Source organism: Ictidomys tridecemlineatus, chromosome 9 (assembly GCF_052094955.1).
Source record: "Ictidomys tridecemlineatus isolate mIctTri1 chromosome 9, mIctTri1.hap1, whole genome shotgun sequence".
In the NCBI taxonomy this organism is placed as follows: Eukaryota; Metazoa; Chordata; class Mammalia; order Rodentia; family Sciuridae; genus Ictidomys; species Ictidomys tridecemlineatus.
Window position 1 is genome coordinate 99,154,089 of NC_135485.1, and position 24,287 is coordinate 99,178,375.

Below are 24,287 nucleotides of genomic sequence, written 5' to 3' on the forward strand. Positions count from 1 at the left end.
GGCCCCAACTGAACTTACATTAGTGATAACTTCTGATATGTTGGATACATGCAAATTTTTAGAATTATTAAACACAAGAGGTTCAATATTCATTTCTTAAGTCTTAGCCTTGAAAAAGCATCTACTGTAGCATGTAGTTATACACTTATCCTCTGTTTTGGAAGAGTTCACATTTGTTGTTCTTGGTTCTTTGGGTAAATTTCTTGATCTGCACATCATTGATTATAAGGCAATTTTTGAATGCCATGAACGAATATTTAATATGATCTTCACATTAAATATTACCAAACAGATAATGCATCTCATAAACTTTTTTGGGGGGGTGATACCAGGGACTGTAGTCAATAGCACTTGACCACTGAGTCACATCCCCAGCCCTATTTTGTATTTTATTTAGAAACAGGGTTTCACTGAGTTACTTAGCACCTCGCTTTTGCTGAAGCTGGCTTTGAATTTGAGATCAAAACTTCAGAGCCATTGGGATTATGGGCCTGTGCCACTGCTTCTGGCTTTTGAAAATATGAAATTTTCTTCATTTTAGAAATTAATTTTGAAAATTAAGATACTTATATTACTTAATGACTTTAAATTACTTTAAATGTGTACTTAATGATACCATTTTTTTAAGAGAGAGAGAGAGAGGGAGAGAATTTTAATATTTATTTTTTAGTTTTCAGCGGACACAACATCTTTGTTTGTATGTGGTGCATGCCAGGCAAGCGCACTACAGCTTGAGCCACATCCCCAGCCCCTTCACAATACCTTTGACTAAATATAGGTATATGTACCTTAACCTTCTCAATATTTTCTTCCATCTAGGAGTTCAAACCTCTTTCTTCTCTAAAAGGGAGAAGAAACCTTTTGAATCTCATTTTTCTCATGTACAAATTGACAATTGCAGTAGTATGTATTACATTAAATAAATGTAATAAAAAATCGAATGATTTCATACATGTAAAGAACCTGAAGTAGTACATATCATATATTAAAGCAACACAGTTTTAGCTAATATTATGGTTAATACCTAGTGACATTCTGGGTTCCTGGCATCCAGCTTGAACATGTTCACTGCTTGTCCCAGTTTCCCCAGAGTTTCTTCATCCCTTTCTACTAGTCACCTAATACTCCTAACAGTCCTCCACAATGTGGCAATCTCTTTACCAGTTCTGTCACACCTCTCCTGATCTCCATGATGGTGACTCTATGTCTTAATAATCTCAATACTTTTTAAGACTACCTCTGAGCAAAGGACCTCTCATGTTGAACAAATAAACACAATCCAAGACAATCCAAGGTGGGGCAAGTGTGCCAGCAGTTCAATCTATAAAACTTTCAATGCAATAAACATTACCATCTGAGGAGAGCAAGTTTATACCAATTTGGCTATATCAGAACCAAGGGAGAAATTTAAATAAAGCTTAGTTAAGTTATATGTAAATTTACAAATATATGTATGCATATATATATATATGTGTGTGTGTGTGTGTGTGTGTGTGTGTGTGTGTGTATGAGTGTCCCAGAGCAAGAGCCCAAGAGCACCACAGACAGATGTGGTTCTCACAAACAACAATAACAGCAACTAAAGTCCAAAACTGTCTTCAAAAGGATTACATTTTAATAGATTCAGGGTTTTGGAAGAATCTTCTCAGTAGCTTTGATTTATTTCTGTTGAACTTTTTAAAAATTATTATGGGCATGACTTCAATTAATCAATATAATTAATTTCATCAAGGGAAATAAGCTCTCTATTGCCTTATCTATACAAATGTTTGGGCATCATAAAAAAAATCTTTTGAAAAACACAATGATTTATTTTGGGGGAACATGGAAGGTTGTCGTTTGTTACTTTGTTTTGATTGAAATATATCCTATAGATAAATGTCACAAGATTCCTTTGAGAAAAATACTTAGTGAACATTCCTGACCCATAATATATAAATTCAGGGGAAAAAGAAGAAAAAGAGGAAGGAATATAATGGAGAAATGGAGCAGAAGAAAAGAAAAAAAGGAAGAAAGAAAGGGAAAGATGTAAGAAGGAGGGAGGGACGAGGAAGGTAATCAATTAGGCAACCTTAACATAGTCCCTTTGTTCTGAGTCCCTCATGATTTCACGACTTGCTATGCTTATGTAAATACACATTATCAAGAACTGTTGATTATTGCTATAAAATTACTCTTTGTTTGCCATAATCCAAACAGTCTTACTAACTACTGAAATCATCCAATGACATAAAATATTCTATTAAAAATAGAAAAGAACAAAACTATAATTGAGAATGCTGTAATAGAGTCAATGAAGGAAATCTAACTAGACATTTTTTCTAAAGATTAATATATTTAGGATTATTACCAACTAAAACTGTTTATTCCTAGCTATATAGGCAAAAATATAATTTAAAAAAATTTTGAAATTTGTTTAATCAGTTATACATAACAGTACAATGCACTTTGACACGGCATACATAAATGTAGTATAACTGCTCATTCTTCTTGTTGTATGTACTCAATGTAGAATCACACCAGTCAGGTACTCATATATGTACAAAGGGTTATAATGCCTGATTCATTCTACTATCTTTCCTACTTCCATACCCCCACCCCTCCCTTCATTCCCCTCTAGCTAATCTAAAATAACTCTATTCTTCCCTTGCATCTCCCTTCCCTCTTATTGTGAATTAGCATCCACATATCAGAGAAAACATTCGTCCTTTGGTTTCAGGGATTGGCTTATTTCTCTTAGCATGATATTCTCCAGCTTCTTCCATTTATTGACAAATGCCTTCATTTCATTCTTCTTTGAGGTTGAGTAATATTCCATTGTGTATATATATATATACCATATTTTCTTTATCCATTCATCTAGAACTCAAAAAACTTAACACCAAAAAACAAATAACCCAATCAATAAATGGACTAAGTACTGAACAGACACTTCACAGAAGAAGCAATACATTTGATCAACAAATATATGAAAAAAAATGTTCGACATCTCTAGCAATTAGAGAAATGCAAATCAAAACTACTCTAAGATTTCAGCTCCCTCCTATCAGAATGGCAATTATCAAGAATACAAACAACAATAAATGTTGGCAAAGATATGGGGACAAAATTACACTCATACCATGCTGGTGGGACTGCAAATTGGTGCAAATATTATGGAAAGCTGTATGGAGATTTCTCAGAAAATTTGGAATGGAACCACCATTTGACCCAGTTATCCCACTCCTTGGTTTATACCCAAAGGACTTAAAGTCAGCATAGTACAGTGATGCAGCCACATTAACATTTATAGCAGCTCAATTCACAATAGCTAAACTATGGAAACAACCTAGGTGCCCTTCAGCATATGAGTGGACAAAGAAAATATGATATATATATATACACACACATAGTGGAATATTACTGAGGCTTTAAAGTATTTTTAAAATGAAGAAAAATTAAAATTCCTTTTACAATTATTTATCATTGTCATTATTTTAATTTTTGGAGACCAAAGTGACATTAAATAAATAAATTTCAAAAAATAACCCACTTGGATTCATCACCTATAAGTTAAATTGAAGAGTGAAAAATTGAAACTTCATGAAAGAGAACTCAAGGTAAATAAATGAGTGACAAATTCCCCAAATAAACATGTTTGTTGATAAACTTTTCAAATGTCTTCATGCTGTTTTACACTGTTTTCCTTTAATATAGCTATGCTCATTTTCAGATAGTCATCATGAGAAACCATCCTTTTGAAAAAGAAAACTTTGAGAAAAGTTATTATATCAAGATAAACCTACTAAAACGCCTACTCTATTTTTCTTTTAGTGCATTACTTTGAATTATTTAAAATTAATTTCTCCCACTTCAGTATAATTATCACTAAATTTTAGTTACTTAGTTTTTAGTTTTAAAATTATTATTTAGGAAGATGGATTTCTGGCCTCACCGTGTGATGAGCTCCACGGATCAGCTCCCAAGTGAAATGGGAGAAAATTATTTTAAAACAACCATTCAAAGCCTCTGGAAATAGAAGTAATTGTCAAAAGATAAATGGGAAATGAAGAAACACTACTTTAAAAATAATTATAAAAATTCATAAGAAAGACCAAAGTCTGTGGTATTTGAACCAAAACTGCTCCTTCCTTGCCTCTCTCAGCTCAGAGACTTGATCCAGAAAGCTTCAGTCTGTTCTCTCTGATATGTGGATGCTAACCCATAATGAGGGAGGGTGAGGAGGGGATGAATAGAAGTTCATTGTATTAGACAAAGGGGGATGAAGGGAAGGGAGAGAGATGGGGATAGGAAATCATGGAATGAATCAAACATAACTTTTCTATGCTCATATATGAATATACAACCAGTGTAACTCCACATTATGTTCAACTACAAGAATGGAATCAAAATTGTAATGGGTTGCACCCATGTATGTAAAATATGTCAAAATACACCCTACTGTCACATATATCTAAAAATAACAAATAAAAAAAAATAACAAAAACACAGAGCTCCTTCTAACACAGCCCCAGTTGGGGAATTCTTCTTGGAAGGAGCACTATCTCAACATTTTTTATCTTCCCTACCTGTGAGGCTCACTTCTAGGTGAGTAAAGTCAACAGCTGGAGGCTTCCTTCTGCCCAGCTGTCAATCAGAGAAAACACTGGGCCCTCATCATCCTTACCTTGGCTGTTGAGGCAGGGGGTTTCATGCCAGCAGAAGACTGCATGCCACTGTGCCTATATCATCCATTGAGTGTTTGGCTCTTAGAGCAGTCACATAACTCTGGAAAGAAGTTTGCCACCATCTGAACCCCATTCTGAGCCTCAGAGCCCTCCATTAAAGATTTTGCTTGGGGTTGTCAGGGGAAGGGGGAAGTTGTCTATAATATGAATAACTGCTAATCTCTTCTCTCAAAGGACTGTGTTCAGTTGCAAGAGAGTGCAGAGACATTCAAACCTAAGGGCACTTTAGGGAACAGGAGAGGTTGTGATGAAAAGCAGTTGGAAGAATCCACAGATTTGATCAAAATACAGCCTAGACTATGGTGTGGCTAGGCTACTGAAGAGAACTTGGGGATAAAATACAGATTGGAGGAGTCCCCCTGGGGACAGAACAAATGTCAAACACTGACTTTGGGAACCATTCCTTCAAAAGGGCCTGAATTTGATTGGATTTGTCTGTCCATTTTATGTACCAAAATGTTGTTTAAAAATGATGGAGCAGCCAGTCAGCAATTATTAAAGTTTAAGAGCTGGATCAGTCAGATATAGAATGGAAGAATGGCTTAGCCAAACCACTGTCATCCTTAGGGGACTAAGGACCACACTAATTTCAGGAACCATATCACAGGCTTAGCAATATGAAGGGAAAGAGAGGTCACTAAACAATGTAGCCAGTCATCAAAGAATTAAAAAGCAAATGAAAAATCATAAGTCCCAGGAAGGGGAAGGAGGAGTAACACCTAGAATTGCTAAACTGAGTTGCCACCTCCCAGCCTTGCTACCCTGAGTTGCTTCAAGCTCCTGGAAGAAAGCAAGGTTTGTTCACCAAGATCTTAATGTTTCATGGGTCCTGAGAATGAGTTTTTATCTCTTATCCATGAAAGTTATCAAAAAGGGTAATTGAGCACCTTGCTTAAGTTAAAAATCTCCTTTTGAATCTTATACTTGTTCCCTATGATTTTATCTACATAATTTCCTACCTTTCATCATGTATAACACGATATTTTTAAATATGCACATATTGTTGTATTAGATTCTCTAGAAGAACATAACCAATAGGTGTGTGTGTGTGTGTGTGTGTGTGTGTGTGTGTGTGTGTGTAACTATAAAAAGGGAACTTACTGAATTGGCTTATAGGGTCAGAAGCTGGATAGGCCGACAATGGCCATCTGCAGATTGGACCACTGAGGAACAAGTAGCTGCTCAGTCCAAGAGGCTGAAACCTCAAAAGAAGAACCAGGGATGCAACCCCAGTCCAGGACTGAAGGCCTGGAAACTCCTTGCAGAATTGCTAGTCAGAGTCTACTTTGGAAGAGTGAGGAAGCTGGAGTCTAGTGTCCTTGGGCAATCACAGTGGCATTAGAAGCACCAGCTAAAAAACAGGGTTTGCATCTGCATGGACTTCCTCCTTCTTGCACCTTTTGTTCCATACAGACCCCAACTTATTGGACTGTGCCACCCTCATTCAGGGTGGGTCTCCCCTCTCAGCATATTTTTTCACATGCCAATTACTTCTGGAAATACCCTGTCACACCCAGAGGTCTCTGAATCTCAGGCATCTCCTAATCAATCAAGTTGACAATCCAGATTAACCATCAAGATTGCAGAATTGCTAAACTGAGATAGTTAACATATACTTTGCCTCACTTATTTATTATTTTTTAATGTTGAGAACATTGCAATGTACTCTCTTAGCAATGTTCAATGTGATAGATTATTATTAACTATATTTATCATGTTTTACAATAGATTTCTTGAGCTTAGTACTCTTATCTAACTGAAATTTTATATCCTTTGATCAACATCTCCCAAACAACCCCCCACATAAACCATCATTTTCTATGAGATAACCTTTATTAGATTACTTATGTGAGTTCATGTACTGTTTTTCTTCTTATACCTGACTTATTTCACTTAACATAATATCCTCCAGATTCATCTATATTGTTGTACATGACAGAATTTCCTTCTTTGTTAAGGCTGAATAGTATTCTATCGTGTGTCCATCAAAGGCTGTTACGTTTAGTGATGTAATGAGCATGGGAGTGCAGACATCTCTTTGACATTTTGATTTCAATACCTTTGGATATATACCCACAGTGTGATTACTGTATCGTGTGGTATTTCTATTTTTCCCATACTGCTTTTCATACTAATTCACTCTCTCACCAACCATATGCATGGTTCTCTTTTCTTCATATATTTGCCAACACTTATTATCTTTTGTCTTTTTGATTATATGTGAGATGCTATGGTATTGTGGTTTTCATTTGCTTTTTCCCACTGATGTTTAGTGATAGTGAATATTATTCAGATATTTGTTAGCTAATTTTATATCTTTTGAGAAATGTTTATTTAGGTCCTTTGCCCATTTTCACATTTTTTTCCTTGCTGTTGAGTTGTTTAATTTCCTTATATAGATGCTAACTTATTTTAGACATATGGCTTTCAAATATTTACTCCCATTTTGCAGGTTGTGTCTTCACTGTGTTGATTGCTTCCTTAGCTGTACAGAAGCTTTTAGCTTTTCAGTGTGATGTAATTCCACTTGTATATTTTTTCTTTTGTTGCCTGTGTCAGTATTCAAAGAAATATTGCTCTGATGAATATTGTGAAACTTTCCCCTCTGTATTTTCTTCTAGTAGTTTTACAGTTTCAGATCTTACATTTAACTCTTTAATCTACTTTGGTTTTTTGTACGAGACATGCATTTAATTTTATTCTTCTACATGTGGAAATCCATTTATCTGAGCAGCATCTATTAAAGAGATCATCCTTTCCCTGTTGTGTGTTCTTGGTGTCTTTGTTAAAAAATCAACTGAACACATAAGCATGGATTTATTTCTGGGACCTCCTTTCTTTTCCATTGGCCTTTATACCTGTTTTCATATCAGTATCATCCTGTTTTAGTGTAGCTTTTTAGATTCTTGTTTTTCTCTTTTATTTATTGGTTCTTTTTAGTTTTACATAACATTAGAATTCATTTTTACATATTTCAAAATCATAGAATATAATTTTCTCTAATTCAGACAGACCCCAGTACTTCTGCTTTCCTTCCCCTCCTTCCTCCTCTTGTTCCCTTCCCTCTATTCTACTGATTTTCTGTTCTCTACCTATAGTTCTTTTTTACTTCCCTAGTTCGTGGATGTACATGGTGCTAAGATTCACTGTGGTATATTCATGTATGTACACAGGAAAGTTAGGTCAGATTCATTTCACTGTTCTTCCCTTATCTGTCTCTCCTCTCTTCTCCTCAATCCCCTTCATCTAGTCCACCCATGTTTTTTTTTTTCTATTTTGATGAAAATTTGTAGCATATTTTGAAGTCTGGGAGTGTAATGTCCCCAGTTTTGTTTTTGTTTTCTCAAGAATTCTTGGGCTATTCAGGCTCTTTTGCTGTTATTAAGAATTTTAAGATCATTTTTCTCTCTTTGTGAAGAAAGTCATTGATATTTTGGTAGGAATTGCATTGTGCTTGTAGATCACTTTAGGTAGCATAAACATTGTTGTGGCTTGAATACAATTTCTCTCTATAATTTCTTTCAGAAGCTTCATCTCCAAAGCCTTACGTTAATGATTTTATGTAGGTGAGAACTTAATTGGGCTGACTAAGGTGTTTGGAGGTGAGGCTTTGAGAAATAGGTTAGATTAGATGACTAGGGTAAAGCCTTTAAATCCTAGTGGATTTGTAAGTAGAGGGAGAGAGACCATACATGTAGAAACACACATGTACTCTTGCTAGGATGTGTTACCGTTCTGGAGGGGGGCTTCACCAGACATTGTGCATATTGCTTAAACCTTAACTTTCCAGAACTGTGAGTCTCAATAACCTTATTTTCTTTGTAAAATAGCCTACTTACATCCAGCATTTTATTATAGTATTGAAAAAAAATCACACAGATATTTTAGCAATATTGTTTTTTTTTCAGTCTACAGACAATGTTACATTTTAATTTATTTGAGTCTTCTTCAATATTTTTCACCAATATTTTAGAGTTTCCAGCATACAAGTGTTTTACTTCCTTGGTTAAATTTATTTGTAAATATTTAACTCTTTTTGTTGTTAGTGTAAATGGAATTATTTTCTTGATTTCTTTTTCAGAAAGCTCATTGTTAGTATATATAAATATTACTGATATTTTATATTGATTTTATATTCTGAAAATTTACTGAGTTCATTTACCAGTGATACTGTTATTATAAAATGAGTTTGGAAACATTCCCCCTTCTTTGTATTTTGGAAGAGTCTGAGAATGATTGATATTAATTTTTCCTCAAATGTTTGGGAGAATTCAGCAGTGAAACCATCAGGTCCTGTGATTTTCTTGGATGAGAGATTTTGTATTACTGATTCACCTCCTTACTTCTTATTGTTCTGTTCAGATATTCTATTTCTTTATGACTCAATCTTGGTAGATTTTATGAGTATAGGAATTTATCTATTTATTCCAGGTTATCCAATTTGTTCCTATATGGTTTTTCTTACTATCCTTTGTATTTCTATTATATTACTTAACAGTGTTTTTGCCTTCATTTTCTAATGTTATTTATTTGAATCTTCTCTTTCAGAGTAGTCTAAAACCTTTGTCAGTTTTTTCTCTTTTCATATATCTTTACTTTTCATATTTATATTTGTTATTCATAATAATTTTACTTTTGCAATATGAAATGTTATAAGGATCAAGATATATTTTTCACCACTAAATAAATAAAATGACTACTTAACCTAGTTTTACATATCAATAAAACTAGTTCTCTCTCACTATCGTGTTTTGGTGCCTTTCCAGTATATGAGAAGACTATTTATTTGGCATCTGTTTGAACTATTAGTCATTGGCCAGTTTTAGTGTCCTCAAATACTATAGCTTTATATAAGTCTTTTTATGTGGTGTTGTATGTCCTCCAATGTTTTTCTTTTATGAGATTTCCTTGGCTATTCTTGAGTTGTTACCTTTTTCAAATAAATTTTAGAATAATTTGCCACTTTCAAGGAAACATAAAACCACTAGGATTTTTTTATAGGATTATGTTATATTCAAAGATTAACTTGGGCAGACCTGATATTTTTAACATATTTAAATAATTGAAACATAAATCTGCAAAAACCCATAATTGAATGCTTATTGTGTGCCAGATGCTTTCTTGTGTGTTCTTTATTTAATCATCCTAAAAACCCCTTATAATAGACGATATTTTTAGGTGAGAAAGCAGAGGCTATTGGAAGTGTTGTGACTTGCTCAAGGTTGAAAAACGTTTTTTCAGAAAAAGTTGTCCCAAATTTCATGTCTGTGAGTTGAGTTTATGCTTTTTTCTACTTACATACCTGATTTGAAACTGAGGGGAAAAAATGTGAGTTTATTTGTATAAAAAAAAAACCCTCTTGACTACACAACAGTTTCATAGATTGTAAAAATGTGGGGAATAACTTTCCCACTGGACAAAACAGGTATAATAATAGTGGGAGTAGTTATCTCAAAAGAAGAAAGTGAAAACCTACGACTTATAGAGGTGATATATTAAAGATCTAAATATTCAAAACGATTTAGCTATGTGCTTATTTTTGCGCAAATTCTACTTCCATTTCTTTCTCTGAAGCAAATCTCACTCTTGAAATTTCATGAGTCAGGACTGGAATTACAAGGCCATTGCTCTAAAATTGGGTCTCCAGACTCACCAGAGTGTGCTACCTATGTGATCCCCATTTCCAAAGCAGGGAGTGTTTCCTTTGAGACATTATAGATCCCTATTTCCTTGTAACTTATTATTAAAAAATGTTAATGCCTATGTACTCTAATTATTGAGTCCCTTTTCTCCACTTCTGTCCTACATACACAACAAAATAAGTAGCAATTTGATTGCTGTTTATGTACTTCAAATATTTAACAGTTTCCATTAATAGCTGGATTGAAAAAATAAATGGAAATTAACAGAGAAGAAATATGAGGAGGAAACAACTTCATGTTAAATAACTACATCAGACATGGGTATGGAAATTATTCAGGACTGTTCAAGTATTTGAAAACATGCAAGACTATGAAAGTCACAGGATCTAAAATTGATTAAGCAATAAGAAGCTTCACCCTCATTAATATTTCAAAAACTCACAAATGGATAAAAAATTCTTTAATCACCAGGTCAAAATGAGAATATTCCTCGTCTTAAAAATGTGTTTATAAATGTTTCTGTGACCAGATAATGTGAGCTCTGAATTCCATAAATATCCAGAGGGAACAGTGAATTGTTGTTGTATATAATAAGAACTATAAAGAAAGTTCAATTCTGAGAATAATCAAGATCTAATTTATAGGCAAGAAAGAGAAAGGGTATCTAAGCTCCCCAAAGAAACTATGTCCATTCAGTATACAATATTATTGTCCTAGGAATAAGCTATTGGTGTGTATGAAAAAATAGCAAGAAATGTCAAAATGCCCAATTAGATAATCATATGAACAATGGTATAATAATAACAGCTAAGATTACCATGTATGGAACTTTGATAAGTTGAGCATTGTTAAATATTTAATGTTCTTTTCTATTAAATTTATGATAGCCATTTTTCATATTTTAAGACCTGTTGAAACAGATTCTTCCTAAAATACATGGTATCTTCTAATCTTCATAGGCAAAACACCAAAAACAAGCTATTTGACACCATCTATAATGCTATAATGTTCATACTTGGTCATTGCTCTTACTTTTCTTAACCTATTTGGTCTACATAAATTAAACTTAATTATTATTTTAACTAAGTTCAACATATTTTATTGGGTCAATGTACTGCAGATAATTATATACGTAAAAGGGTGCAGAAACAAAATATTGTATGCATTTAAACATGGACATGAACTCTAAGCTTGATAATAGTGAATGAAAAAATTATCAGACAAATTATCAGAATTCATAATTTCTTGAAAAGCTACAACCAATTGCTCTCATGATCTGAAAGAATATCCTCATAACTGCAACAATCCCTTTTATGTATTGTTTCTAAGAAGATAGTGCCTATCATAAACAAAGCCCTAAGATTAAAGGCAGGAATATTGTTGGATTCCTTAAACTGTGCATCTAATTCATACAAGAGATTACTACCAATGGAAAGAAACAAACTATCAATGCATGCAACAATTTACTGCCCAGTTATACTGAGTGAAAAATGACAATTCCAAAGAGCATGTGCTCCATGATTTTATTGATGAAACATTATTATGGAAAATAGATTTAGGCTTATTAGGTTTTAAGGGGAATGGGAAGGAAGCAGAAGGGAGGTGGATGTGGCTATTAAAGGGCTCCTTGAGATGTAGGAAGGTTCTGCGTGTTCACTGGAGCTTAATGTAAACATCCTGCTTGTGACATTGCAATTTTTGAAAGGTATTATTATTTGAGCAACATAAGTAAGGAGTAAATGGTTATGTGTTTCTCTGAATTTCTTACACCTATATACAAATTTGCATTCATGTTAAAATAAAAAGTTTAATTTAATTTTTTTAAAACTCTACAGAAGGAACTGTCAAAGAAACTAGGGTAAATAAGATAGATTTTTTTTTTCATGAGACAAGACCATTGTTAAGATATTGAACATCAAACTGGTCAAATTGTCAGAAGCTTTCTATTGACTTTGAACAAAAGTTGCTTGTATTCTGTTAATTGTGTTTAAAAATTGAGAAAAAAGGTTGAAATTTTGTGTTTGAATAGGTACAAATTGCTAACACCAACAGCTACAGAATGATTATTAATAATGTGGGAGACAATGTTAGAAAAAAGAATAGAGCACTTTCCTAGGAAATGTCACAACACTGAGGTTTTTGACTCCATGGAGCAGGTGACTACAATTTTTTTAAAAAGAGCAAAAGAATAAAAATATTAAGATAGATCTATTTAAGTTTAACCCTGAATTAAAATAGACTCTTAATATGGTAAGTTTTGTGGACACATTAAACCAATGTATTATTTTCATATTTTTGTTTCAATATTTAAGTAATTATATATGTAAAAACAAATTCTAAGTCAATGAAAGAATTATGGTTTATTTTTGTCTTAGTGATATAGAAAATAAATGTGATTATTAGAATAAGTAACATCATATTTGATGAAATGCGGTAGATTAAAGTATTCCTCGAGGTTCTTGTTATTCACATTAATATTTACTGTTTACATCTGAAATTGATTCTCAGATAATCTAGGTACCATGTCAAGAGTCACAAAACTCATTTCTCATGTAGCTCATTCAGCTGCAGTGAACACACAGACCATTTCTACCATCACAAGGAGCCCTTTAGTAACTTTCCTTCTGCTTCCTTCCCATTCCCCTTAAAATCTAGTAAACCTGAATCTGTTTTCTATAATAATATTCTGTCAATAAAACCATGGAACATATAATCTCTTTGGAATTGTTATTTTTCACTCAGTATAACTGGGCAGTAAATTGTTGCATGGATTGATAGTTTGTTTCTTTTCATTGCTTGTTGGTAATCTCTTGTATGGAATGGATGCACAGTTTAGGGAATTCAACAATATTCCTGCCTTTAATCATGGGGCTTTGTTTATTATAGGCAATCTTTTCTCATGTAGCTGTGCCTGAGAATACCCCTAAGAACTGGTTCTTCAAACTGCTGGCTTTCTTTCACAATGAGATAAACTTTGATCAACTTTCAGTTTCTTCAAATATAAAATGAGAAAATTACACTATAAATATAAAGTTCTTTTCACTGCTAACATTAATGATTTTGAATAAAACCCAAGCTATTGCTCAATTTATATCACAAAATTAACAAAATGTTGCTAAATTCTTATATTCATTTAATATATAGTTATGGTCCAAAATGTTAATCTCTTTCTTCAAAATTGTCTTGAATATATTTTATATGTGCTCTCTACTCCATACCACATTAGGCAATGATGAGCTTCATACATTGTAATAGATAGTAGATCTTATTTTGGTTTTTCCAAAAATCAACATTATGTTATAGCATCCAAGGATTTAATAAACAGGTTTTCCCCCCATACCTATTATTTTAAATGACTTTAAATTTCAAATACGGAAATGTTTGGCTTTTGGTTTTAAGATTGAATATTACATTTAAATATTCATATAAATTCACAGAGAATCTCTACAGTTTTTGGCTGACTTTTTCTAGAACATCTACAGCTTTATTTCATTGTCTCTAGCTACAACAAACAAAAAGAAACCAAAGCAGTCTTGGTGTTTTGAATCTCAGTTGCTTCAACAGAATTGTTCGTTTCTCTAAATGTGTTACCTGACACTTGAGGATCTGATGTGCTTCTGTCATATTTTGACCAGTCAGACCAACTTCCTATATCTTACAGTGATTTATCTCTGTCACCTTCAAATGACACTGCCTGAGAATTGAGGATTGGGAGATCAATCAATTCATATCCTTGCTTTTCCACTCCAAGTGGAGTAAAACATTTCAGAAGTGCAAGTTGTGTTAGAGTTTTTCTAGTACAACTTTATCTGAGGGAGGTGAGATGTTAAATAAAATCAAGAAAATTAAATAATTTGACCAAGGTCCACAGGTATTCCATAGCAGTCAAGACAGCTATGCATCTGCCATCTTGGTTCCCTGTGCCATGCTGGGTATTCTGAGTATTTTCTGACATGGAGCAATGAATTTCTTTCAACATTATTAAAATTCAGTCTGTTGTTTTCTTTGTAATTGGACTAATTTAGAAAGTAAGATAGTTAAGAAAGTACTTTGAGGAAATTAAAAATATACTTTGGAGTTATAATATATTGAATCAAGTCTGGAATCTGTTAGCTGATAAGTTTGTAGTGATTGATTGATTGATACTAAGGATTGAACCTGGGCATGCTTAACCACTTAGCTACATCCACAGTCATTTTGATTTCTTATGTTGAGACAGGGTCTTGCTAAGTTGCTCAGGGCCTCACTAAATTCCTGAGACTGACTTTGTACTTGCCATCCTCCTCTCTCAGGCTCCAAACCACTACGATCACAGATGTGTGACATTGTACCTGACCTAGTTGATTCCTTTGTGATTAGCCTTTTGTAAACCTGTTGCTTCTTCAAAGATATTTAATAAAGAGAAAAATAATATCTATTTGTAATATAATTATGAGAAATTTACACAGGACATATAAGACTATATATTTCAAGTCTGAGCCATATGCGTCTTTAATAAATGTTAGCAATATTATTATAATGAAGAAAATTGAATAAAATAGACCAAAATGTGAACAGTAAAACTAACAGGTAAAGAGATATTTTTTTTTCGTTTTTATGTAGCTTTTGAAAATTACATAAAATCATTATAATAGTGAATAATAAATAAATAAATAGGTGCAATTAAGTCAAAGGAAAGGAAACTGTAAATAATTATTTTGTTTCTGAGTTCCTTGAGGTGATGCAGGGATCTGGAAATGAGAATATTTTTCTTGTTACTCATATTCCAAAGTTCAGCTTACAGACACAGTAGCACAGGGGAAATAAAACAGACTAAAACCACAAGGAGATGCGACCCTGTAGCAACTGGAATGACTAAAAATTTAGAAAGACTGATCAGATCAAGTGTTAGGGAGAAGATGGAGGTACCAGAATTCTTTAATTTGCCTGGTAAGAATGTAAAATAGTGCAACCACTTTGGAAATTAGTTTTAGCTGTACAAAAAAAGTACCATAACCTGGATGGTTTATAAACAAAAGATCTGATCATTTCTCAAAATCCCCATCTCCTAACGTTATCAATTGTATATCCAGACTTCAACATATGGGGGGTGGCATTTAGTCCTTAGGAGTTAGTTAAAGAAAAAAGTCAAAGATATATTTATTCAATCTCTATATATTTACTCAAGAAAAAGGAGAAAAAAAAATTTGCACACAATTGCTGGTAGCAGCTTTACAAATTGGAAACTTCCTAAAATTAAAAGTAACTCCTTGCACATCAACAGGTGAATGAATTAACAGATCAGGTTGTATATGCTGGAACACCACACAAGATCAAAAAGAAATGAGGCATTAGATTAGTCTAATAATTATTCTGAAATCCCCCAAAGAGTATGTACTAAATAACTTCATTTATTCTGGAATCTAGATAAAGTTCAAGGACATACAGCAGATTTGCTGTTTTTATGGGATGGTAGAAAGTTTAAGAAGCAAAGGCATGAGGTGAACTCAGGGTTCAAAGGCACACACCTTACTTATCAAATTGTACGGTTTAATTATCGTATGTCAACTATACTACATGTTTTTCTTTTAATGTGTTATGCTACAAATGACTTAGAGTTCTTATCTTCATAAGAAACCAACATTGAGGCTTTCATGGAAGCACAGTTAAAAGACGGATGTTTAAAAATTGCTTCAGGACTGGGGTTGTGGCTCAGAGGTACAGCACTTGCCTACCATGGGTGAAGCATTGGGTTCCATCCCCAGCACCCACATTAAAAAAACTAATAATAATAAAGATATTGTATCCATCTATAATTAAGGAATAAATATTTTAAAAGATTGTTTCAGATCTTTTGTTGTGTGTTATTCTAAAGATTAAAAGTATTATTTCAGTTTTTTAACTTTATGGTATCTAAATAAGATCAGACTTACTTTTCTCATTTTATATAATAAGATACTGACTCAGCAAATCAAACAAAATATTCTAGTACTTAATTCTATGGGTTATTGCTCCACTTTTTTTTTTTAATCATTTTGGAACGTGTCCACCTTGGCAACTAGGGTTAATGTGAATTATAGTAAGAAACATATTTTGGAAGAATGTAGCCAATCCACAGATTTCCCTCTAGCAAGACCCTTTCTGTGAGAGACAAAACAATACCTGAACTTCACTGGGCCTCAAAATTGCCTCAAGAGATATGAATTAAAAGCCTTCTCAAATACACTTAAAAATAAGTATCTTCCCTTATGGAAATTAATAAACCATAATAAATTAAGATGTAAGCATTATTCCTTGCCCCCCCCAAAAAAAAGAAGAAAAAGAAGAATGGAAGAAAGAAGAAAGAAAGAAAGTGGAAGAAAGAAAACCCATAGGAATGAACAGTTTTGTCTTTGTGGGATTTCATTCTAAATAAGCAAATTGCTATGAATCAAGTTTCCATCCAACAGAGCAAATATTCTGCTCTCCATCTTTCTTTATGAAAACTGTCAAATGTCAGGCAGGGAATTAGTATGTGAAGAGAAATATTGTACATAGGGCAGGTGTTCTGTGAATGTCTTTGACTGACAAGAATCCTGCTAAAACCTGGACTGAAGAAATTAAACCCTACTGTTTGTTGTCATTTGAATTTGAGGGATGCTGGGAATCTCACCATCCTCAAAATCTCTCTCCATTGGCCTGTCAAAATGCCTATAATTTCACCATTAGAAATTCACTCCTTTCAACAGGCTGAGGCCATGAATAAGCTGAGGCACAGGAGAGAAAAATAATACATGGACACTTGTTCAGGCCTATGAATATCTGATGGACCTAAATTCGGGGCAAAGGGAAGCATCACTGCCTGGTTGTGAAAACGTTCCGCTCTCCAATTTCTCTACTTAGCCCATTTAAGTTAAAGTGTTTTTCTGATATCTATTTTCTGAGATCAGAAAGGATATTCGTTATTAGGCCATATTATTAAAGGTTCTCACACTAAAAAAAAAATTAAGCATCTATTCTTTTTATTTACTTACAGCATTAAGAGAAATTCTTCAGAACACAAAACTCAGTGATCATTTCTGAGCAATATTCAGTAACAATTGAGGTGATTCAAAATGAGCAAGCTGAGTTAGTGAGAATGTTTGTGCGGGTTTGTGCATGCGTGAGGGAGGTGGGTCTAATTTCAGTAGCCATCCAGTGTTTAGGGACACACTGAAGAAACTGCTATTATTATATCAGTTTATGCCCACAGAGAGCCAAGGATTTAATTATTTATAACATAAGGCTCTTGAGTCACATAACAGCAGCAAATATATACAGCAATTAATAAACAGCCAAAAGCCAATGTCTGGGTCTCCAGAGCTCTGCTCTCAGGAATGAGGCAGAGAGAACTGAGAACACAAAGAGAAATGCCCAGGAAAGCAGTTTGAAGCCCTTGGCCCAATCTCAGGTGTATGAGCTCCGCCTTCCCTGGCCTTATCATAAACCATACTCTGCCGTGTAACTCCATCAAATTCCATTCAGAGCATATGATAAATTACTGTTTCCTGGCTGCCTGTGCTCTCCTGATGTGCTGTGTGTGCGGGGGCTTTCTCATTTGCCTGCTTCTGCTCCTCATCTGCATCAGGGTGGCCATAATATGCAAGTGGGTCCAGACACTCAGTTGAACAGGCTCCTCTCATCACATTTTTTTTTTTTTTGGTATTTTGCTATTGAGTACAGGGAGGAGGGGGTCCAATCTACAACAAAGTCATTCTCTCATTTATTCTTTGGATATACATTACATCTGTGTAATGTCATCTGCTAAGAAAAGTGCAAGCCTTTCCTCATCTCTGCCTACTTTCCTTTGAAGCTATTGCCTTCAGCTACTTTTCATTCAGAGTTTGCATTTGCTAAAATTGGAATAAACTCAAATAGCTTTAGAACGGGGGAGAGACACTCATCAGGATTCATTTTGTCAACCTTCCTGCTTTTTTTTTTTTCCTCTTCCGTTCAGAGAGGGTAGCCTCTTCAAATGCACACTTTTGATAGCTCTGCAGTGATTGGGTGCAGCAGGAAATAGTGCCTGACACATAAAATCTACTGATTCAACTATGCAATATTTATTTCATAGCCAACATAAATAAAAATAAAATATTTCCTTGAACATTTTTGCTCACGCACTACCTGCCTGCATTGCCAACAACTTTTCAGATCCCTCTGTTGGAAAACTTTTATTTGCTTTCCGCTGTAACATACATCACCTTCTCTGATCTGACTCTGATTGAACAACCTTTTGTTCAATAATAAAACATAGATAGTGCTTGGGCATGTATTTTGCATATATTGTAGATAATGCAAAAAAGATGGAATGAGTAAATCTTGATAAATATACTATTAGATGCATGTAAGTAAAGACTTTCAACTGAAAAAAATTTTCTTGTCTCAATTACCAATTAGTTGGGCCTTGCTGTGAACACCGGATCTATGATTATCCAGTGATTTTGATTTGGGCTTTTAAGTGATGAATCCAAATGTCATTTATTAGGGTTAGATGAAGTTAATTTGGGAAATAGTAGAGAAACCGTCACTTGTGATAGATTTTTAACCTCAAGTAAAAAGCAAGAGAAAAAATCTGATTATTCTCATATAACATGAAACTTAACTGAGACACAGAGAACTCTGGGAAATCTCTGTTGCTTTTATTTATAAAAATAAGCATGGTCAAGGTTTTCCTGGAGTGGTAAGAAGTCAGTAATTTAAAGAGCACAGATGATATTGCAAGAGAAGGCCACAGAGGAGGGTTAGAAAATGTAGCAAGGAAGGAAGTCCTGATGGAATCATCTCAAAGGATCTTAATCGAATCTCTCTACACAGTTTTGGCAACACCAAAGATGTTATTTTGTTCTTGTAGGAAGTTTTTACTTTTGTGGGTGTTTTTTGCTTGTTTGTTTTGTTTTGTTTAATAATTTTTTTAGTTGTAGATGGACACAATATCTTTATTGTATTTATTCATTTTTATGTGGTGCTGAGGACAGAACCTAGTGCCTCACATGCATGAGGCAAGTGCTCTGCCACTGAGCTACAACCCTGCCTTTTTTTTTTTTTATATTGATTGAAAAAGATATCTGTTTCTCAGGCATGGTGACTCACATCTGTAATTATAGTGACTCAGGAAGCTGAGGCAAGAGGATTTTAAGATGAAGGCCAGCCTCAGAAACTTAGCAAGATTCTGTCTCCAAATAAAAAAGTAAAAAATGGGCTGGGTATGCAGCTTATTGGTAAAGCACCCAAGAGGTCAATCTCTGTTTCATTGAAAAATGGCAACAGAATTTCTCTCAAGAAAAGAATCAAGAGGACCGAGTGTTTCTGAAGAACTGAGACATTCATTGGAGTGACCAGTGCAAACACGTCTAGTAAAGTTTTATGTTGTTGGGGAAATTTTTTAACTACAAATTCTGAACAAGTTTCATTCACTCTACTAACTTAGTGTGGGTTTAAGTTATGTAGCAGTAGCTTTCCATCATTTTTAACTCTAATACCCTTTATTAAATTAATCTGGGCTTGGTGGAACATGCCTGTAAACCCAGTGGCTTGAGACCCTGAGGCAGGAGGATCCTAAGTTCAAGGCCAGCCTCAGCAACTTAGCAAAGTCCTCAGCAAGTTAGTGAGACCCTGCCGGAAAGTGAAAAATAAAAAGGACTGAGGATTTGACTCAGTGGTTAAGCACCTCTGGGTACCAAATAATAATAATAATAATATAATATTATTATTTGGTACCAGTAATATAATATTAATATATTATTATTATTATTATTATTAAATAGGGTTTAAAGTTGCCTCCAAAGGTAGCAACCTTTAATCTAATTTGATAGGCAAACAATTGCTTCAAAATTTTAGAGTTTATTCTCATAAAAAATAACTGAAATCTCAGTCAATCATAGAAGCTGAGCTTTAGCCAGTCACAGGCTGCCACTTGATCTTATCGTGTCTTATCACATCAGGCCCAAATAAGACAAATGTATGGGTACAACTAATCCAGCTATTTCCGAACCTCAATTTCTTTTGTTTGTTTGTTCATATCGTTCACACATGTTGATGAGTGGAGCTCACAGAATCTCTCTTGGTGCTGAGAACTTCCTGATTCATGAATCATTCTTTGTTAAAATAAATTCTGTCAAACTGAATATGTCAAAAGCTTTTTTTTTTAAAGAATATTACATTTTTTCTAAGACCTGTACAACATTTTTAAATTCACATCTAAGTTTTTTCGTAAATTTAATTGTACAAATGATGAAATTTTTGCATGAGTATTGACACTTTTAATTTATATCACTGTTCAAATGTATACAGCTGAATGTAATATTAAAACCATATGTAGCAAAATAAAATGAAACCTCTATCTCTCATCCTGCACAAAAATTAACTGAAAGTGGATGAAAGACTTAGGCCCAAATCTTCATCAGGTCCCTTTAGGCCCTGACTTCCTTAACAAGATTCCTAAAGTGCAAGGAGTAACATCAAGAATCAATAAATGGGATGGATTCAAACTGAAAAGCTTCTTCTCAGCAAAAGAAATTATCAATAATGTGAAAAGAGAGCCCATAGAATGGAAAAAAATCTCTTCCCCCTGCATCTGAGACAGAGCACTAATCTCCAGGATATATAAAGAATTCAAAAACCTTAACACCAAAAAAACTAATAATCAATAGACAGGTTAAGGAACTGAACAGACACTTCACAGAAGAGGAAATATAATCAGTCAACAAATGTAAAAAAAAAAATGTTCATCACCTCCAGCAATTAGAAAAAGGGAAATCAAAACTACTTTAAGATTTTATCTCACTCTAGTCAGAATGGCAGTAACCAAGAACACAAGCAACAGTAAGTGTTGGCGAGGATGTGGGGGAAATGGTACACTCATACATTGCTGCTGGGACTAAAAATTGGTGCAACCACTATGGAAAAGCAATATGAAGATTCCTCAGAAGCCTCGGAATGGAATTGCCATTTGACCTGGCTATCCTACTCCTTGGTTGAAAACCAAAGACTTAAAACTCTGCATACTATAGTGATGCAGCTATAGCAATGTTTACAGCAGCTCAATTCAAATCAGCTAAACTATGGAACCAACTTAGTTGCCCTTCAACTGAAGAATGGATGAAGAAAGTGTGGTATATATACACACTGGAATACTACTCAGTGTTAAAGAAGAATGAAATCATAGCATTTGCAGGTAAATGGATGGAACCAGAGACTATCATGCTTAGAGAAATAAGCCAAAGCCCCCCCAAAACAAAGGCTAGATGGTTTCTCTGATAAGTGGATGCTGATCCATAATGGGGGAGTGGTAGGGAAGAATGAAGGAACTTTGGATGGGGCAGAGGGGAGTGAGGGGAGGGAAGGGAATGTGGGGATATGAAGAATGGTGGAATGAGTCAGACATTATTACCCTATATACCTGTATGACTACACTACCAGTGTGACTCTGCATCATGTATAGCCAGAAGAATGAGAAGCTGTGCTCCATTTGTGTACAATTTGTTAACATGCATTCTTCTGTCACGTATAACTAATTAGAACAAATTAAAAAATAAAAAAATATAGAATCATAGCATTTGTTTTATTTATACTTCAGTTCATTAAAATTACAAAATATTAAAATATTGTAAACATATTTTTCCTAGTTATAATTCCATTCCACCTTTTCCACATAATTTTATCTTGATTAACAGATTTTTGTGCTAGAAAGATTTACTAATCACAGATAACTCTACTCCACAGTTTATAAGTGTGTGTGTTTGTTAAGTCTCTGAATTTTGATAATGTCAACAGGATTAAGACCACTGTGGCTATTTTAGTAAACAATTGATCAAAATTATATTAACAGTTTTGAAAATTACTTATTAAAAAAAAAGAAGTATGTTGAATTGTGTATCTTATTGTGGTACTTTTAAAAATGCTTTATGTAGCCCATGCATAGTGGTGTGTACTTCTTGTAGTCTAGTCACATAGGAGGCTGAGACAGGAGACTTGCTTGAACTCAGGGGATAGGAGCCAGCCTGGGCAACATAGCAAGATCCCATCTCTTTAAAAATATGGTTTTGGGGCTGGGGATGTGGCTCAAGCCGTAGTGCGCTTGCCTGTCATGTGTGCGGCCCGGGTTCGATCCTCAGCACCACATACAGACAAAGATGTTGTGTCCGCCAATAACTAAAATAAATAAATAAATAAATTCTCTCTCTCTCTCTCTCTCTCTCTCTCTCTCTCTCTCTCTCTCTCTCTCTCTCTCTCCTCCCTCTCCTTCTCTCTAAAATAAATAAATAAATAAAAATAAAAATTTGGTTTTATTCTTACATAAATGAGTATTTTTGCTGGAATGAAACAGAGTGCAGTCTGAGTTAGGGGTTTTTGTTTATGTGAATATAAGATTTAAAAATACTATTTCTTGTAAGATGTATATTGGAAAGGAAAAGTCATTTTTCAAAAATATTTTTCTAGTTGTAAATGGACACAATACCTTTATTTATTTTTATGTGGTGCTGAGGATTGAACCTAGGACCTCATATGTGCAAGGCGCATGCTCTACCACTGAGCCACAACCCCAGCCCCAAAAGTCATATTTTGATAACAATATTTTTATTTCCTCAGTATACAAATAAAATCATATAGTGGTCTATATCAACAATTATTATTATTGATCTGAAAGTTCCTTCAGGTTTACTGAAAGTCAACAACTAAAAGCCACCTAAAGACAAGATGAAGCATTGTTTAGTCACTGGGGTTGTTAACTTTCTTAGCTTCTGAAAAGTTTGTCTTAGATACTTTTAAACATCAACAATTACTGATGATGCCCACTACTTTTTCAATTATGGTATCTTATTTCCATTGGTAGAATCAGACAGGTGTGGAAAAATTAAAATATTACAAATACCCCCCACCCTGGTGGAATCCTCAGTATACAAAAATATTAAAATATTAAAAATTCTATCATGAATTTACCAGTGTAGTTTTTAAGCAAACTATACTTTTATTGGTGTATTTTAAATATGTTTATATAAACATCTTTATATAAAAACTATATGTTTGCCCCACTGCGTAGGGTACAAATTGATTAGCAAAGGTAATTCTTATCACAGATACAATTAAATGAATGAGATTTACATTTCAACAGTAAAGTATAATTTTGTGTTCAATTTGGATAACTAATTTTGTCTGCCTTATTTTGACTATCATTTGTGTTTGGAATTAAAATATATGACTGATAGACTTGTAAGGCACAAAGTCTTCTCATGGGTTTGTTGCCTAATTAAAACAAGTTTCTATATTGTTCGATATTTCTTAGTTTGTTCTTTTTGCTTTGTTCTTATGGTATGCTCCCTGGGGTTATATATTGTTTGATAGAGATGGAGAAATAGAAGAGACTAGGACATTAAATGGCAGTTATGTTTTCCTGTCTTCCCCCTTCTATGACATATTTTTATTAAGAATATCCTAAAAAAGCCATATATTCAATTTCAAATGTCACACTTTACTATTAACACACATGTATATGACTTTCTGTCTGTCTTTACACATACACACACACACACACACACACACACACACACACACACACACACACACACGGGCATATACAGATGCATAAATACAATAGGAAAGACTCAAAAGTTTACCATACGTTAATGATGTTGTTGATTAAAGGAGATTCACTGAGAACAACATTTTACATTTTACATTATGTTTTTTTTTGTTTTAAAAATTATATGCCATTTTATTATGGAAATTCTCAAGTACATAGAAAAACAGAGATAGTAGTATCATAAATGTCAACATACCCATTTCTGGCTTCAACAATTAATAAAACAGTCTGTTTTATCAATGCCTTATCGATTTACCCAACTCCTTAATTAATTTGAAGCAAATTCCAGATTTCATATAATTTCATCTGTATTTATTTTATGGTACATCTATGAAAAAT